The sequence below is a fragment of the Gasterosteus aculeatus genome, chromosome 20, assembly GCF_964276395.1.
Source record: "Gasterosteus aculeatus chromosome 20, fGasAcu3.hap1.1, whole genome shotgun sequence".
Lineage (NCBI taxonomy): Eukaryota > Metazoa > Chordata > Actinopteri > Perciformes > Gasterosteidae > Gasterosteus > Gasterosteus aculeatus.
The window spans coordinates 7,807,914-7,813,925 of NC_135707.1; positions in this window are offsets into that span (position 1 = coordinate 7,807,914).

The following is a 6,012-nucleotide window of genomic DNA, read 5'->3' on the forward strand; positions in this document are numbered from 1 at the left end:
TATTCAGTTCAAACATGTCTTTCTTCAAATTAACTTTGTATCTATTGAAGTTGATATGTGGTAATAAAATGCAAAGTAGGCTTGTGTTTAAATTTTCCAAAACGTCGACCTCATTTCAATCCGGAGAGACTTGTTGAAATTTGAACAATGCTTTATTATAACAGGTATAATATGATATTGCAAGTTGTTTGGGGCTTGGACTCAATCCTGCCGCAGGACAGACCCGGGGCCGCGATCTCGAGCCGAGACGAGGCATATCCCCCCCTTGGGAGTCCAGTCACTGGTGGTGGTAGAGCCCAAGTTGCATAACTCTCCAGCTATGCCAGGTTCTGCTGTAGATTGGAGGTGTCAGGGGTGGTGGCGGGTCACCTTTGGAGCGTGCTGAAATGACAACTGACAGCAAAAGAGAGGAGAACAGTTTTTTAACGTTGCCTGCCCCAATGCGATTGGTTTACGGTAACGACACCCACGCCTGATACTACTCGACCCCGCCCCTAATCAGCTGGCCGTGCACCCCCAGGGAGAGAGGAGGCCACCAGGGAACGGCACAGCCTGTCCAGTCTTCCTGACTGAATTTTCGCCTAAGCTTCATTTAACCCTATTTTTCATCGCTCTGCGGAACTTCCCCAGGCGAAGAGGCGTAAATCTAGAGGTATGTGTGTGTTAACAAGCACTTCACTCGTCTCACACGGAGTGTGTTGGGCTCCATCGGACAGACACAATAAGTTAGCTCCTCTTGGCGAGCAGCTCCATGGAAACACCCGGGTCATCGAGGCTACGGCGCAGTTCCTCTGGTGAGTGCACTTTTGATTGACTGATAGTTGTAATAATGCTTTAGTTTTATTGTCTGGACAGTTTTGGTATTTTGTGCATTTTTTGTTAATTTTTGTTCTTTTTTTGACCAACGGTAATCAACTAACTAGTCCACTGCGCCACAAGCTGTGGTTTAGAAGAGAGAGCAGTTTTTAACATCATCTGTACGCAGGAGATCTACGTGCCGGCTTAAAGTTTGCAACACTGGCGCTCACTCCGGTCCTGATGATGTAACCCAAAAATATCACTTTGTTTACCGCATCTGGCTCCGGGTCTGCCATAAACAACATAAAGGAAGATGTATTGTCTGATCCTCCTTGGTGTCATGATGACACTCTTTTTTCAGAGTTTTAATTTAATGTCATACTGCAGACTATTCCGTGAGCAGACTCTTTAATGCTGTAAACCAGCGCCGCGAAGAGACAGGACCACTGAGTCATGGGCCTCCATCAGATCCCCCCCCTCCCTCTCTTCTGGGTTCTTAGGTTTTGGATTGCTTCTGACTAAAAGGATTTCTGTGACAGTTCGTGGCAGCGTTGTGTCTTAACGGTGCCAGCGATGCATAATTGCCTTCTTCAGATCACTGAAGCACATGCTTGCACACAATGCTGGTTTGATCAAATGGACCTCGACGTATAGTACAATTATTGTCATTATTTAAAGCTGTCATGATCGTCAATTCCATTTTCAGGGCAAAGTGTTATTTATGCTAGTCAAGCTCCCCCACCCACTATATCTGCTGCTCCGTCAGGTGTCATGGCATTCCACCCAGTAGTTGTTGAGACATTTTATCACAAGATGACGTCCTGATAATTCAACCGCCGCGTGTTGAGTTGCAGTCGTCTGGTCTGAGGCGACGGCCCGACCGGTGGACCTGCGTTGTCATCCGTAGAGGCTAAAATTGTAAAACGTTCAGTATTAAACGAACAGCTGTCTTTTCCTACTTGTTGTGTTCCATGTTTTCATGCAAACTGCTCATTATAACTGCATCTCCTAACGAACGGAGAAACTCAATGGATCCGAATGTATCTGACGGAGGCGTCGGGATGTTTTCCCCCCTCTGATGTCCTGCCAAACAACTCGTGTTGCTCCGCTACGCGAGAAGACGCCCGGAGGAAGTCTCCTTATTTTCTCGCCTAGCTCCGTCGTCTTTCTTGAGCGGTTCAGACACCGTTGCAGCAAATGATCCAGCCCTGTGGGAGCAGTTGGGTTGATTAATCGATTGATTGATGTGTTGTGAGGATCCATCCCCATAGCAATCAAAGGGAGGGAAATAAAGATGCAACAGACGACTCGTTAGACGCGCGTGCAGCTCAGTGAGATCTAAACCGGCCTTTCAGCTGTACAGCGAGCGGGTACGTTGAAGTCTAAACCTGGCGTACCTGTCTAGAGACCAGGCACAAAGAAGAAGCAAGATGAGGCAATCTCCTCTCTTTGACTTATGCACCCGGGGGTGGGAGTGTGTTTTCGCAGAGGTAACACTCCTAAGCTGTGACCAGGGTGTGATGAGGGATTATCTCTAATGGCCCCTCCGGTCGTTCCACATCACTTCCCCCTTTTGCAATAACCGCTGCCTGCGCGATTTCATGGGAATTAAAGGGAGAAAGGTGCGTTTCATATGTAAAGCAGGTAGCTCTGGCTGGGACATGAGATGGTTGGTGAGGTTCACGCTCTCTCTCGGGTCGGTGGTGGGGGGCTGGGTGTTTTGGGAGGGGGGGTTGAGGCTTTGATCACTGGCAGAAGGTCGCTGTGGTTTGATTTCTATGGACGCTCCTCTGAGACGTTTGTACTGTACAATTATGGAGCATGTGGAGACGTGGGACGCTCAGCCAACGTGAATCCCATTTACAGTGTAAGGAAGTATAAAGGGCATTTGGTGCCACAGAAACCAGGACATGGGATGTTAAATCCTTTTAATAATCTCTTCACTACGTGAGCTGTTTGGTTATAAGAGACTCAGTGAAGCATGAAGCGCCATTCTTCAGCTGGCTCCCACAGCCTCATACGTGCTGTCGACGGCATAAAGAACTTACTTTAACCTGTCAATGGATTCTTTTGGCCACGTGGAGGTGCTGGAAAAACAGCTGTGAACACAATCCTGCATATGATTATCGTTTACGCTCAAATGGACATTGTCTTGGGAAACTATTTAGGCATCCAGCAGTTTTTTACCAGATGAGGAGAGAGCTGCAGTCTTATCTCCTTCAAAACAAACAACACGTAACGTGTTGGATGCCGCATGTGCAGCACACACACACCTCCGAGTGAGGTGAAAATAACCAGATACTCTGATGCTGATGTGTTTAACAATTATACCACCAAGGTGAAGCGAGCAGCTCTGATCATGGAATCAGGATTACACCAAAACACACACGCGTAAAAACATCTGAATGTATCTTTTCCTTTTGAGTCAGAGAACATATTAAATATATCGACTGCAGAATGCAGACTATTTTGCTGTAGAGGCTGGTGAATTATTACTGCTGCTCTGCCTGGAGATGGAAATATTTGAAAAATTCAAACGCTCCCCCTTGTTTTTTCTTCCTGCCATTCGAAGGTAATGTGATTTGTATAATTTGTGTTTATTAGAGAAAAATAATTGAACGAATATGGGGGTTGATTCATGATGACAAACCGCCTCTCTGAAGAGTCTGTTGTTGAGAAATGATGAACGATTCTTCTTATGTTCAAAGGCGCTCTGTTCAACGGTATCTAACTGGTTCATTTACACCTCCTCACGAGATCTGTTATCACTCAGCCCAATGTGGAACGTGCCCTTCAGCGTCGCTAATCAGGAAACTGCGTCTGTGGGAATTTTACCTCCTCCCTGCGGACTGACTCCTGCTGCACAACACGGTGTTTCTCTGCTCAGATCTCGCTATGGGGGGGGGGGGAATCCACTGACTATTTCAAAGGACAGCTCGGTGCAGTTTTTATCCTGTGAAAGAAGGAGGTCCTGAATGCGTGTTGAAGCAGCGCGTGTCTGTGACCGGAGGCTTCTGCAGCTTTCCAGCTCTGCCACGCATCAAACTAAAGAGCCCGTTAAGCTCGCGCATAGATGCAGCTCATCTTTGTTTAACTCTGTATGCGATGGAGGGGGGCAATTGGGCTAATTAGCTTCAAAACAAGACTTGACTGAACAGACTTTCTGTACCGCAGATGTTCGGCCTCTTTTCAGTTGAAAAAGGGGGTTGCAGAGAGAAAAGAGACTCATTTTCAAGGCCACGCCGATGTGGCACAACGAGGCTCCCTGCAGTCACCGAACGAGCCGAGTGGAGACGTTTGTGATGCGCTGGTGCTTTAACTGACCTTTGTCACTGTAGCGGGAGTTGATAGTCAGTAGTTTACCAACTTTACACTTCTCCGGCCTGAAATCAGAAATTTTTCTGGGCTCAGGTTAAGTTCATATTCGGCAAAAGTGAAGCTGCCATTGTGCACCTCGGAATATTTGCCACGTGGCTGTTACCCGTTCACTGTGTAAGTGATTCATGAAGACTTAATAAAGGTCATCAAGACCGGGCATTCTATCAACAGCTGATAGAATGTCTGATTCTATCACTACTGTTCTCTGTGTTTTGCTGAACTCAGTTTCTGTTGAGGAACATGAGGAACGATTCAGTGCCTGACTTCCATCATTTATTGACTTAGTGCTTCACATTATCAGCCCAAAGTGACTCCTCTGTGCATCGCACACATTGCTTTGTACCGACAAAAAGAAAGAAGCCCAGGGGGGGTTTTTGGTAAGTATCCCTATCTTCAAAATCTTACAAGCATGCTGTAGGCTTTGCATGGGACAAATATAGACAGTATTTTCCATTTATAGTGGATTACTATAATATAAAAGACTGAGAAGCTTATGTGGATCCTGTGAATATTTTAACATTCAATTCTGCTTTAAATGTTTCTCTTTAGAACATTCAGCACCAATAAAGTGTTGATTATATGTGCAGTTATATAGGCGTGTAACACAAAGCTTCTCTCTATATCTGTTCACTTCTTACAAAAATCTGTGTTCATTGAAGATAACAGAAGGATTCTCTTCCGCCTCTAGTTTGTTTCATTTGATCAGACCAGGGGAAAGAAAATGAATCGCCTGTTATACATACTGACCAGGCCGAGAAAGACCAATGCGGAATATCCTCAAACGAGGATGTAAGCAGGAGGTTTGTGTCCTCGGATTACAAAGAGAAGTTGTGATTTTGTGAAAGTCTATTGAGAAAATGATCTTCTCACTTGATGCATTACGAACATTGTGAATGGGAGTTTACTGTCAAATCTTCTTCAATACAACAAGATTTTGAAAATGTCTTCTATAGAGTCAATTTGACCATAAAGCAGCGTTGGAGTTAGGGCGGAGCTTTCTGTGATTGACAGGTCCCTGCTGCTGCCAAAGCCTTCCCTAAGCCACTCCCCCGCACCCCAAACATGCTAACTTCTTTTCATTGGTTACAAAAAAACACAACACGGCGACCACCATAATCCAATATAGTGGAGGGCAAATCGCCGAACTCAAGATGTCCGCTGTGTCCACTTCTTATGAAGTCTGTGGCGATTCTCATCCTGCTTTAGGAGGACCAATGTGAGGAAATCCGATTCAGGTGAGAGAATGTTTTCTTCAATGTTCTTTTAGGTGAAATAATGTGTAGCAGCACTGCAATGCCTCTGATGTTTATATAAAGAAATCAATGACGTCGGGTATTGTGAGTTGTGTTAATGATTCAGGCCGTATTATTGTGGAATCGTATTCACTGGCTTTTTATTCAACTTAATGAACTCGTTGAGTCACACACAATCACACCCGTTTTAACAGCATTTGACCCATTAGGCAGTGAAAATACTTCTCTGTCTCTCTCGGTTTTAGACATTTAAAAAGACATTTGGGATGAAGTTTGTGAATTTTGAGGAAGATTTTAATCTTTACTGCAAAACTAAGTGCAACAATTAGATGCTCAACATATCCATCTAATGTAATTGGGAAATATCCGTACACATAAGCGACCGAAATATTGTCCAATTACCAAGCTCAAACTGCAGCAGCGTGCACTGTTTTGTGGTTAATAAAAAGGCGTAAATCTCTTTTAATCGTCTTAATAAGAAGGTCAACAAGCAGAATGACAGAACAACGAGTGATGTGATTTTGTTATTTTTATTTTTGAGAAACCATTTATGTCCTGGGATGTAAAAAGGCTCCCAAATGAT